This window comes from Trachemys scripta, chromosome 23 (assembly GCF_013100865.1).
Source record: "Trachemys scripta elegans isolate TJP31775 chromosome 23, CAS_Tse_1.0, whole genome shotgun sequence".
NCBI lineage: Eukaryota > Metazoa > Chordata > Testudines > Emydidae > Trachemys > Trachemys scripta.
In genome coordinates this window covers 163,370-176,985 of record NC_048320.1, presented here as the reverse complement: position 1 = coordinate 176,985, position 13,616 = coordinate 163,370, and the positions used below count along the sequence as shown (strand labels likewise).

At 52.5% G+C, this 13,616-nt stretch overlaps 1 long non-coding RNA gene across 1 annotated transcript; it reads left to right on the top strand.

The window, feature by feature from the left end:
• The first annotated feature begins 7,202 nt into the window (after window positions 1–7,202).
• Window positions 7,203–11,487, top strand: LOC117869350. Its single transcript, XR_004643805.1, has 3 exons — window positions 7,203–7,307; window positions 8,992–9,108; window positions 11,036–11,487. It is a non-coding gene; the product is annotated as an uncharacterized LOC117869350 (long non-coding RNA).
• Window positions 11,488–13,616: the final 2,129 nt, after the last annotated feature.

Here is a 13,616-nt window from a genome sequence, read left to right as displayed (position 1 = left end):
CTTGATAACCACAAGGGACTTTCTGTTCCATGTTCCAGAGCCATGATCGAGTTTGAGAACCCTCAGCTCCCTGCAGTTTTCAGAGAGGCCGTCACCATTGTCCAGAGTGAGAAGGAGGATGAGCAGAGAAATATCGCCATGGCTTTCTGCACTGAGGTGAGATGCATTAGTTGACAGGCACAAGTGGGCTTTCTGGAGAACAGCTCAGGCCAGTAAACTCTGGGGCACATTGTCAGGAGCTCAGCAGCCTACAGCCAGCTAGCTCCTCTCCACACATGGATGGTTGTGGGGCATGGCAGAGAGAGGGAGGGAGAGACAGGGTGAGATCGCTCCTGGCTGGATGTGCCTAGATGGGATCATGTGACAAGAGGAGATGTTTCTCCAGTGCCCCAAGGCCATGCTTCTCTCCTCATCTTTTCCTGGGGTTCTGCTTTTCTTCTGCCCCAGGGTCGCTCCATGGCACTCAATGGGGCCTGGAGAATCCCCTTTCCCTGGGGGTTTATTTGTGACTTTTAGATTAGTCTAACTTCTGGGAATGAACCAACTGAAAGAGCAGCAACCGGCTCTCTACACACCAGAGACTTTGTACGGGAGTAAGTGGCCATTTGGTAAAAATGACTGTCCAGGGAACAGACCCCACAGGAAGTCCTCTGCTCCTTAACCGGATGTTGATTTGGCCCTTTCCAATTGCTCCAGAGTCCTTCCATTGACACGATACTGACAAAATCAGAGCTCGAGGCACAGCTCACGGAATGGACCCAAGACAAAAATCCCATCGTACATAGGCTCAGTCTGCAAGGCCTTGGCAGTATTGTGCTCCAGCCAGAAAAGGTGAGAGGCGTGGATTGCCTGGGGGACCGAGGAAGCCGATGTCTATCGAATAGCTCAGAAATGAGAGCAAGATCCCCACACAGGCCTTATTGTTTTACACACGGCACTCAAATATTGGAGGTGCTTTACTGAGCAAATGAAGGCATGATGTGGTCCCTGCTCCCATGAGCTGTGTCCTGATTGCAGATGTGATGCAATGGGGAAGAGGGAATTGGGGTGAGGAAAGACAAAGGTTACAGTGAGCAGCTGGCATAGGGGCTCAGTTTTAGCAACTGCCCATCTCGATGGCGCCATTCCATATAACTGGGAATTGTTTTGAATGTAGTGAATTAACTCACTGCTTGTAAAAAGCAACAGAGGATCCTGTGGCACCTTTAAGACTAACAGAAGTATTGGAGCATAAGCTTTCGTGGGTGAATGCCCACTTCATCAGACGCAAGTAATGGAAATTTCCAGATCACGTATAAATCAGTATGAAGTGGGATGATTTTATGTCTATGGATACAGCTTGGCTGTTTTCTCAGATTACTGCTAAGTTACTTTTATTAAAGAAACTCTACCTCGGACTCTGTGCTTGCGAGAGGGGAAGAATTGCCTCTTAGAGGCATCCAGGGGGTACAGTGAAATTTCTCCAGGTTCCTGGGTGGGGGCTCGAGCCGGTTCTGGTTACATTGTTGAAAAGAAACCCCCTAGGTATTGAACCTGCCCTTCTTGCTGCCCACTTCAACTGGCAGAAGGGCTACAGACTGAACAGAACATGGGGCAGCAGCAGCACCCAGCTGCTAACTGGACAGTTGGTCAGACCCCGACTGACCAGGTTAAACTCCCAACTGCTCATTAAATACTGATGTAAAAGCCTCTGCAGCCTGTGCCCCATTTTCCCCAAATTATCCAATAATGAACCCAATGCAGGTTTCTCAAGCACCAACTGTCAAGCACCTGCCCCTCCCCCACTGCTCCCCGCCCCCCAGCTGAACAAGGGACCTTCTATCTCTATCCCCATTCCTGCCCCTCTTAACATGCCGTTGCCCAGCACTCCCCACTGCCGATGTCAATGGCAAAATCTGAGGAGTTTTTATGTTAATATTTAATAATTAGATGGAGAAATGTAAAATCTAAGGCCAGGGCAATTGTTTCCTCCAAAACAGGGAGGAGTTGCTGTTGTTCTAATGATTGGAGGGGGACCCAAAGGGATTTCACCACAATCTGTCATCATTAGGAAGAAAATGGAGCAAAGTCTGAATATTTCATAACTGGAGAGAAGCACAGCAAGATCTCTTGGGGAAGGCACATCGATATTCAACAATCAGACAGTAAAAGGCAAAATCTGAAGGGAATTCAGATCCAAATTAAATAACTAGAAAGTGCTGGTTCCCCCGGCCCTGCCTTTGACATGGGCAGCAGGGAGCCGTGGGGGACACGGACACTGCATGAACAGGGGCAGGGAGGGGGATGGAGTCAGAAGGTCCCTTGGCAGTTGGGGGGCAGCAGTGGGGGAGGGGCAGCAGCTGGGACTGGGCAAACTGGGGACGGGCAGTCTCAGTGGGGGACATGGCTCTTCCCTTCCCCTCCAGTGACCCATCCATACCCTGTCGCTAGCACAGAACAGCCCCCATGTTCCCACCCGTGCCGGGGTTTTGTCTGAGCACTGGGGGAAATGACACCCCCCCCCGGGGGCCATTTGTCCTGAGCTTGTGGTGACAGAGGGGAGGGGAATGTGAGGGGCTGGGACAGGAGTCTGTGGCCAGTCTGAGTCCAGCCCAGGTGAACAGGGGCAGTGAAGCAGAGAGCAGCCCCCTGGGGTGGGGGTGGGTCCCCTAAGGCCCCCCTTCTCCAAACCATCTGGGGCAGTAAAACAGCCTGTCAGGGACTGGCCAGCTCTGTCTTAGCAGCCTGGGGAGGCTCCTGGCTCTGATGTTCATTAACTACGGGGCGAGTCATGTTCTTCAGCAACATGTCGATTTTATTGGGTGTAAAGGGAGAAACAATTTGAATCAGAGACGTGAGGGGGAAAGTTGGTCACTGGGGGGTTTGACCCCTTCCCCCTGCAACACTCTGACATGGACAATGACTCAGGGCAACAGCTTCTCTCCAAAAAAGGAGAAGTTGCTGCACTTAAAATATGAGGGGAAAAATCCCAACCGGAGAGGAGTTTCTAGCAGTAACTTGGATTTACGTGGGAAAGAGCAAAACCGGAGGAGATTTGACCTCCGTGTTCAGTTATGAATGAGATGTACAGGAGGAAACAATCTGTTGCTCAGACATGAGGGGAAAGTTGGGCCTTTGGGGGGTTTAGCTCCCGTCCCCCACACTGGGGCAACAGTTTCCCTCCAGAACAAGACCTGGCGGCAGACAGGGACTGGGAAACCCAGAGCCGGAGGATTTTCCATCAATATTTGAGAATTAGACAGAAAGTGACACAATCTGAGGAGACTTTGTATCAATCACCAGTAACGAGAGAGTCGGGGCCGAGCTGAAGGGGGTTGTACATTTAATTTGGGAATTCAATGGGAAATGGGGGAAATCTGGGGGGCATTGGTCAATGATGGGTTATCAGAGAGAAAAAGGCGAAATCCAAGGGAACTTTCCATCCACACTTAGTCACTACCTGGGACGTGCTGGGTCCCCAGGCCCTGCCATTGACGCGGACAGCAGGGAGCCCGGGGTGATGCCGCTTTACCAGGGCGGCGGGGGTGTGTGTGGGCTGTAACCCCCTGACCATTAGGGGGGCTGTGACGCTTACTGGGGCCTGGCCAGGGCTGAAGTTTGCATCCAGGCCGTTGCTGCCCCCCTGCCAGGCGACCCCCTCTCCCCAAAGCAGGGAGGAGGCTGGAGGGATGGCGCTGAAGCAGCAGCTGTCCCATGAGCAGGGAGCTCTGGAGGGTTCCTGACCCCAGAGCCCAGGTGCCAGAGAGGAGCCATCCCCTCCCTCGGGTGACAGCTGCCAGGGAGGAGAGGGGACGGCGCGAGCCAGAGACCAGGGACCGTCCAGCTCCCTGCACTGAGCGGCTGTTTTCTCCCTGTTCCCAGGCCTCAGCTGGGAAACTCCCTGGAGCTGCTCCCCACAGGGCCTGGCCCAGCGTGGGGAAGGGAGGGATGGCCCCACGGGAGCTCAGCTGGCCCCAGGCGCTCAGCCTCCAGCCTGGTCACTGACGGCCCCTCAGCTGCCCACAGTCTGTACTGGCCAGGGGCCCGGGTACATGGAGCTGGGCTTTGCATGGCAGTTGGGAGGGGCAGCAGCGGGGGAGGGGCAGGTAACTGGCAGTTGGTTGGGGGAGGGGGCAGCTGGGCTGGGAGGGGCAGCAGCAGGGGAGGCGCAGGTAACTGGCAGTTGGTTGGGGGAGGGGGCAGCAACTGGGACAGGGGGCCTGGGGCTGGACAGTTTCATTTGGGGATATTTGAGAGTTAGGGGAAATGGGCCAGAACCTGACGGGGGAGAGGGGTGACAGATAAATGTTCAATAATGTGAGAGAAAAGGGAAATCTGAAGGGATTTTATCTCCATATTTGATAATCACAGACAAAAAAGGGCAAAACTGGAGATAATTTTCTTTTCAATATTTGAGAGACGTGACAAAGCCTGAGGTGATTTTATTTCCGAATGTGCGAATGAGAGAAAATGGCAAAAATTGTAGATGCTGATTCATGTCCAGTAATTTTTAAACTGGCTGTTCCTGAAGCTAACCTGAAGAGGGAAGAATAACTGGGGAGCTGAGCCCCTTTGTGCATCTCTTGGGGCACAGGGGAGGCCTGACAAGATGCAGAAGATTTTCCATCCTGAAAAAAAAGAACCATTTTGATGTTTATCTGTTTCCCTCCAGCAGCATCCGGGCAGTGGAGCCTGGTCTTCCCTGCTGTTTCTGAGGCTGGTTGGGGACCCCCATGTAGACCAGAAGGTTTCTCATTGGAGCTGGAGGGGCTAAATCTGGAAGAAACAGATCTTTTCCTCCAAGTGTGTTCCAGTTGAATAAGTATCACAAAAACAAACAAATAAAAAATCTTTTTGAACTGTCAGAATGAAACTAACCATCATGTCATTTAAGGCCACACATTTAAAAGTATGTAGGCACCTAAAGATGCAGATAGACACCTAGTGAGATTTTCAAATGTGTCTACATGCCTAACTCCCATTAATTTCATCTGTATCAACAGGTCCCTATAACTGAGGGACCTTAGTGCTGTAGCAATCCTGGCAATCAGCAGCAGAATTGCGATTGTCCCTGCCTCAGTTTCCCTTAGCTGGTTCAGGAATGGAACTTATATCTGTCAGTCCTTAGGCATGTCTACACTTAAAAGTTCAGAGCACAACTATGGCTTTGCAGCACTGTATCATACTGAGCGTGGGGTGTTTTTTAAAACCCCTGAGTGAGAAAGTTGCAGCGCAGTAACTTGCCAGTGTAGATAAGCCCTTTGTCTATAGTTCCAGGCCTCCAGCTGACTTTCTTGTGTCTCTTCGCTTTCGGGTCTGAAAGGAGTCTGGCCCCAAGCAAAGTGCTGCCAGCCCCTTTGCTGCCGGCTCAAGTGTCCCAGGGATTTGGGCCTTTGATTCAGGGCCTCTTCTAACCCCTTTTCCATTGCTCCCCCTTTACAAGTTTCTTCCCTTGTTTCTTCAACAGGGCAGAAATAAAGTAAGTTACAGCAGGAAAAGTCCAGTATTCCTGCTGTTGCCTTGCCACCCCTGGTCAGGGATCTCAGCAGTCTCTACCCATGGCCCCGTCCATCCCTGGGTGGTAGGGGGACCCAGGCCCACCCTCTCCTCTCGGTCCCAGCCCAGGGAGCCTGAGTGATGCAGTCAGGGACTGTGTTTAAAATACCGCTTCCTGCTTCAGAACCTTGCAGGTACCTCCTGCCTGGTACCTTCTCTGATCCCCTCTGGCAGAGAACTGCTTTCTGTGGGCAGCTCCTCCAGGCCTCCCCTTCCCTGGGTCTGTCTGAAGCTCCCCAGGGCTGATCCTGGCCAGAGCTGAGACCTGGGTGAGGGCAGCAGCTTCATGATGTTCACACAGCTCAGAGCCTTTCTGTAGGTGCATTGACAACAAGGGGCAGATTACCGAGGTAGTGAGATCTAAGGCTCCCCAGACTCTTTGCACAGAGTCACTTTCCTGCCCAGCTCAGCACTTTCCCCCAGGTCTCTCTCATCACCTAGAGCCGTGGTATTCACTGTGCAGCCATTGGCCGGGAATGGCCAATCGCAGCCAATGGGAGCTGCAGGCGGCTGTGTGTGTAGACACTCAATATGAACAAATTCCCGTGGCCCACCAGCAGTTTCCCCTGACTAGCACAGTGAATACCGCAGACCTAGACCCTCCAGCTCAGGAGCTGGTGTCAGCAGAGCCCCCGGAGCTGCCTTAGGGGGCTGGTTTCAGCCATAGAAAACATCCCCCCCCCCCGCACCCCTGGGCTGGGCACAGAGGGGGGCTTTAATGAAGGCCTCTGCCCAGCGCAGACCCCACTGCACCAGGGAGCAGCAGCAGCAGCTCATTCTGGGCCCCCAGATCACAATGGAGGCACCAATGTCTTGTAACTGGCTTTATCACTAACTCAGAACCAAGGGCTGCAGGGTTTTTTATTCCTGTTTATTCTCCCCACGTCAGGGTCTCCCCTTCTCCCAGCACCAGTCCCAGCATCTCTCAGCTGCTCCAGCCCCTTCCCCTTCCCCTCCATCCCAATCTCCACTGAGCAGGGAAACTCATGAGTCAGAAGCCAGCCCCTCGGCTCTGGGCTCATGAAGGTCTCTTCTCTGGGGCTGCTGCTGATTCCAGCCCAACAAGGATGGGCCCCTGCTGCCTCCCGCCAGCCCCCTCCCAAAGCTTTCTCTGGAACTGTGGCTTGGACATTAAAACTCCCTCCGAAGAGGGGGGACTTTCTCTAGGGTCGGGAGCCCATCCCTGGGCAACCCCTGCCCACACCAGCGCCAGAGCCGGGGGGCTGAGGGGGGACCAGCTACAGCCTGGCAGTTCCCGAGTTACATTCAGCTCCGTTCAGACACCCCCCATACACACTGATCAGCTGTTGCTACCACCCCGTTCGCACTCCGGTGCTCTGGATTTCAGCCCCCCGCAGCACTGGCGGGGCGTTTTGCGGGCGCCGCTTCATTCCCGCAGCCAGAGAAAGCTGCAGCGGGTGGTGCTGGGCAGGGGAATTGCTGAGACCCAGCAACCCCCGGAGAGTGGGAATAGCAGCTGGGGGGCACTGACACCCCCCCCCGCAAACTGCCCCCAGGCCCCTCCCACGCCAGCTCAGTGCCCGAGGGGGGGCTGCCACCAGCAGGGGGATTTGCTCTGCCCCAGCCGGGGGCACAGCCCTGCACTTTAAGAGACGTTTCCGCTACTTTTGTACTTTCGGTTTTGAATCGGTGGGGGGGGAGGGGCGCTCGGCCCAGTCAGTTCAGCTGCACCACGTGTAACCAGAGCCCCGTGAAGAGCTGGGTCCCAACCCCCTCCCCGGCTCCGTGATCCCCTGTGGGCCGCAGCCTCGGTAAGTAGGGTGACCAGACAGCAAATGTGAAAAATCGGGACGGGGTGGGGGGTAATAGGTGCCTATATAAGAAAAAGACCCAAAAATCGGGACTGTCCCTATAAAATCGGGACATCTGGTCACCCTATCGATAAGTGAGGGGGGACTGATGGTGCGGACTCTCCGCAGGGAACAATCCAGTTTCTCTCCTCCCTGAATCCCTCCCAGCCCCACCCCAGTCTGCAGGGTCATTGCCCCGAGGGTGTTTGCCAGGGCAGGGGCTGCGTCACCTCCCCCCAGGGCTCTGTCAGTGGGGGGGGGGGTCACACAGGCCATGAGTCTGTGCCCTGGGGCCCTGGTTTGGCTCCCTTCCTGGCCATCACTGGCCGCTCTGTGGGCAACATGGGCCCTGGCGGTTGGCCCAGGCTAGCAGTGTAACTGGGCTCAAGCCAGCTACCCGGGTACATATCCCATGAGTCCAGGCAGGTTTGTTCTCAGGCAGGAAGCCTGAGCTGCCGCCTGGACTCCCCCGTTATACCGCTATGCTTAGCATCCGAGCTCAAGGCGAGCTAACGCTTCTGTCTACCAGTGCTGGGAAGCTCACTCCCAACTGTGGTGTAGACATAACCTGAGCGTGGTTTAAATGGTTCAGATCCCAGAGGGCACAGAGATGTGGTGACCCTGGTCACAATTCAGTCCTGACATTTGCACCAAGGCTGGAGGCAATGGTGGGCTGCTGAATTTAAAATCACTGAGGTCAGGGACTGCTCTGCTTGTAGGAATATCCCCAGAGACCCCTCACCTGGGATACATGTGGCTGGGAGATGGGGACACTTCCCCCCATAGTGATCAGTGGCCATTCATACCCCATTCAAAGGCTTTGCCTGCACTGGCTTGTTTTCCCTAATATGTCCCATTGTATAGTAACATCTAAATGCCTAGCCAAGATGGGGCCCCATTGTGCTGGGAGCTGGACACAACAGTAGTGAGAGACCATCCCTCCCAGGTGTAAGGGACCAGGGCATAGGCAGTCATGCCTAGTGGTCACAGCTGGGCTGAAGTCTGCCTGCCAGGGATAGGAGTCATTGGGCCAGAGTTAGAGGAATCACAAGGCCAGGCTCCATAAACAAGAGTCAGGGTCAGACTCTGACCAGAGGCAGTACCAGGTTAGAGCCAAGAGGCAGGAATCCACGCCAGGGATCAGGAAACAAGGCAAAGTCCAGCAGAGTAGTAAGTGGTTGCCCAGACAACTTCCTGGGGCAACCCCTGGGGCTAAGTAGGGGCACTTGGCCAATCAGAGGCCTGCAGGGTGCTGTCACTCTGGGTCTCATGGGCGGTACTTCCTGCAGCGCCTACTCTCCACAGTGCTCCCTGGCATTCAGCTGGCACTACGGGAATATTGGCCAACCCAGGTTCTAGTCCCCGGGTCTTTACACCTGGATAGTTTATTACAATTTAAATAGAGCAGAGAGCTCCACAGGTCTCAGCTGTGCTATGGATGGCTTCTGGCAGTTCTGGGTTTTAGGCATCTAATCCTGCTCAGAGCCAGGGCAGATGAGAACTGTGAGGGAAATCCCTTCCCTTCTGGTGTATGTTGGGCAGCAGAGAGGCTTGTTACCTCCTCCCCACTGCCCCATGGTGCTGTCACTGCATCCCACTCACTCACTCACTCACCATCTGGTTTGTTATTTCTCCTGTTCCCAAGACCAAGCTATGATGATGGGGAAGGTTCCCTCGTTCTACCCCGGCTCCACAGTGAGCTCCGCTCTGCCCAGCTACATCGCTCTCTGCCTCGCTCTACAGGTTCACAGGCTGGAGTCAGGTAGGAGCTTCGGCCTCCTCACTGGGTTTGCTGCTGTTCTATTGCTGGTCATCACTGTACATTTTACATCACTGCCATGGCTGCTCAACCTGCCCGGTGTGTGTTTGCTCTATACACAACAATCAACAACATGGAGAAACCCTAGGGCACAGCTAGGTCCCCACTAACCATGGTTACGATGTAGACACAAGCTTGTCAGGCCTTGACACTACATCCATTCTACTGCTCTGGCTGGTTTCTGGCAGCTTCTCAAATACAGAACAGAGTGAGCGCCACTACAGGTCTCACAAACTATTTAAAGGGACACTACCCAATTCCTGTACACTGCACTGGCAGCCTGTGTCAGTCACAGATGAGACTCTTCAGCCACAAACAAATCATGAATCCCTGACTCTGGTTATGAAGTAACAACCCCCAAATCATTCATGCTGCACTAGGTACATCTGATCGGGCCTCAGACCTAAAGCTTCTGTCACAATGAGGATGTGAGGATATTTGCCGGCTTCTTCATTCTGTGCCCCAGAGAATCTCTGATACTGATCCACACCCAGGAGCTGCCTCCTCAACTACTTGGGCATTTTGGTTCCCTCCTGCTGTGGTTTCCATCCTGCTAATTTACCCAGCTCTATCTCTGTCTCTCCCTATGCTGAGTCTCTTCACCGAGACACCCCGCTACCTCCACCCCCGGCAATTCCACAATGGCTGGTTCTCCGCTTTCTGCACTTTTCTATCTGCCTCCCCCCGTCCTCCTATCTGGCCTCTGACTTTGCCTGCATAGTGGTGGTGATCTATTTTCATCTTGCCAGCCCTTCACCATCCCTGCAGCAGCTGGGGAGGGCCCATGATGGAGTGACACAAAAAGTCCTTTGTGTATCAGAGAATCAAGCCCCCCAATATTCACTATCCCCTAGGCACCCCTGAGAAGTGCTGAGCCTTATTCAGAGATAATAGGGACCATGTATAACACTCACATGTCTACTCTGTGTGACAGATATTGCAACCACATGCAGCATTTGGGGGACTATCGAATTAATTTTATGAATGTTCTTTTTCTATCCCCTGTATAAATGGTGCCTAAACATGTTATATGTACCTTTGTGGGCTCAGGATTGTCATCTACTTCATTGGGGAGGGTTACTCCATCTCCTCCAGGAGCTACAAACCCTGGAGAGTAATTACTGCTGGGACAGGAAACAGCTCCAGAGAAATACCACCCCTAGGGAGAATTGCACAAACTAGTTCCGAGCAGGTCTCAGAAGCCCAAGAGGACAAAGATTTGGATGTGAACTGACCAGAGTCCTGGATCTTGGGTTACAAACTCATGTGACCTGTTAACCATGAGGGCCAACCCTTAGAGAAAGTATGAAAGACTTTGGCCCCTATCAGAGCGTCCCATGTGTAAGACGAGAATCCTTTGGGATACGTGTAATGTGCTCAGACCTTTGATTGGTTTCTGGTAAGCTTTCTCTGTCAGGCTTTTGTCCTGTAATGTTCCCTGCTTTGGAAGAGCTGTTTGGTTTCTGATAGCCGCTGGCACACAATGTTCATAGCCCTGGGACAGAAAGCAAAGTACAGGTGTTGGGCTTTGGTCAGGCCTGCTGGGAAAACCACAGTGAATTGAAGGGGGGCTGCAAGCCCAAAACCCCAGTGTGGAGGGAGAGGGAGGTGGGTCCTTGCCCAGAGAGAGGTGACAGCTGGAGACCTGAGACCTAAGGGACATGCCTTGAGCAGACCCCAGAGGGGGTCAGAGGTGCAGTTACCCCAAGCCTGCGATCCTCTACACTCATAGATGTGTCTAGGGCACTGCATGGGGGATGTGGTGTTCGCCTCTAATGCAGAGCGCTGTCTTACCGTTTGTCCTACTGCGGAGTTAATGCCACTCCCAGCCCCTCGCCAATTTCACTTCCATTTGTCGTACATTTCACAGCAACTGGACCTGACCATCCAATTGTTGCCTCCCTAGGCGGGGAGGCCGTCCTGCCCTGCCACCTCTCCCCCAGGCTGAGCGCTGAGAACATGGAGGTGAGATGGTTCCCATTCAAGTTCTCTGCAGTGGTGCACCTGTACCGTGATAGGCAGGATCAGTAGGCAGAGCAGATGCCAGAATATCCAGAAAGAACCGAGCTCTTGAAAGACGACATCACCGATGGGAGAGTATCTCTGAGAATACAGGCTATCCAAGCCTCGGACAATGGGCACAATATGTTATACTCAGTCTGGTGCCTCTTTTGAAGAGGCTTTATTGGAATTACAGGTGGCTGGTCAGTAACTTGTTGTGATACTTGGCCGTCTTCAACAGGGTAATAAGTGGAGTCAGATGGTTCATTGTGAGATGACACCTGATTTGTCTCATTATAGTGGGTCGGTAGCTCTGCTCTAGTTAAGGGTTATTCTAGTTTACTGTTTGACAGTGGCTTTTTAAGGTCTTTAAAATCCACACGCAGACTCAGATTGTCTTGAAAATTGCTGTGGAGTCTGGGGTAGAGTTAGTGGGCTAAATTTAAGTCAGTAGAGCAAGGGGTTAATGAGAGACACAAACACTCCTGATAAGTCAGGTGATATTAATATGTTGTGGTTATTACAACTTTTTTGTGCACATCTGGGGCCAAACAATGGTTGATCCTCCCCAGACTGATGTCAGCAGCTGGGATTAATTTTGGCTCGGGCCTGGTCTATGCATGGGAGAAGTGAGGATTTTCCCCCCTTCCCAACAAGAACAGGGGTCAGGCCTCCTGCTTTTACCTGAAGGTGCTGCCAGAGAGACAAGAAGGGCCGAGGTGTAGCCTTAACTTAAAAATACCATTCGCAGTGCATGTGCTGAAACCATAGGATATTTCACTCATTGGCACCAAGATTGGTTTGACGAAAATGAGGACAGTCTAGCATTAATTAAACAGAAAAGTAATGCATTTTGTAGCTGGCAAAATGACTCCTCTAACCAACAAAAACCTTAGGTCAAATTGTCCTTGAATTGGCTCCACCCTCCTCAAGGACAATCTGGGAACGTAAGGGGGTTGGGTCTTTGGAACTTGGCCCATATCTAGCTTTTGTTGCTTGAAAGAAGCTTCTCATGTCATCCTGGTCTATGAAACCCTGGATCTCAGAGGCCTTCTCTTGCCACCACTTGTGTTTGATGTCACATAGGAGGTGAGGGTGTTTCATCTTGCAGGCTGGGATGCTTTTGGCCAGATTTTCATAACAGCTCAGCAGCCAGCAATCATCATGCTTCTCAGTGGAGCTGCGGGAGGGAACACTTCTTTGTTGGTGGTGTAGTGAGGACTGTGTTGGAATTGCAAGCTGTCACTTTAATAGGTGCACACAGCCAGCTGTGCAAGTTGGATTTACACTCCAGCCTGCCACGCACTAACAGTTCCTATGGACGAGCCTATGTAAAGAAGATGGGTGAGTTGTGCCCACTGCCTTAGGGAGCAGCCCCCTCCCCACCCCCCTTGTGGGTTCTTGTATGTTAAGATTCTGGATTCTAAGGAATAAAGTCGTGTTAGGCTGCAGCCTTCCAGCCAGTGCATTTAGGGTTGTAACTAACTGCCCTGTGTGTGCTGTGCCCAGCACAGTTCTCAATGGGGTCAGGGAGGGAATTCTCCTTTGTTCTCACTGAGAGCTGCTGGGTGCTCAGTGTTTATGAAAATCTGGCTAATGAAGTCATTTTCCTGCAAGCACGAGAGAGCCCTGGATATGGCTTGAGCATCGCTACTTAGAGGACATCTGAAACTCCCACATCACAGTAACAGCTGCACTGTGGGCCTTGTCCAGGACTGCGTTTGGACTCTGGCAAAACTCCCGTTGCCTTAAATGAGAGTTTTGCCCAAATCAGAACTAAGGATCAGGCTGTAACTTGTATTCAATTGCACAAAAGGCAGTAGATGGAGAGCTCCACAGCTAGGGTCACCCCGCTTGCCCTGGGGATGTATGCTGTGGTTTTTCATTTCACAATCACACAATGGGCTTGATCCTTCCTGCGTAACGAAGTCAGCAGGAACTTCGAGAGTGCTAGCAATCACCTTGCTGTAGGCTGGCTCTTTGCAGACTGACTGCAGAGCCCTAAGATTGCATGCTCCCTACACAGCCCCCAGCCTGCAAACAGCCCCAAGAAACCCCTCAGGATTTAAAGTGAAAGCCTGTAATTGCTATATAGTTTTCAATACACTACACTAATCACTTAGCAAGGACATTGCCATTCATTGCTCTAGGCCAGGGGTAGGAAACCTGTGAGTGCGGGAAAACCTTCACTGACAGCTTAGCACTCATGAAACATCGGAGAATCCACACAGGAGAGTGACCCTATGGATGCTGTGAGTGCGGGAAAAGCGTCACTTGGCACTCAAACCTTATTACACATCAGAAAATCCACACTGGAGAGAGGCCCTATGAACGCAATGTGGGGGGAATATGTATTGACAGCTCATCACTTACGAAACTTGCGAGAATCCACATTACAAACAGATCTTATGAATGCTGTGAGTGTGGGGAAAGCTTCACTCCGAGCTCAG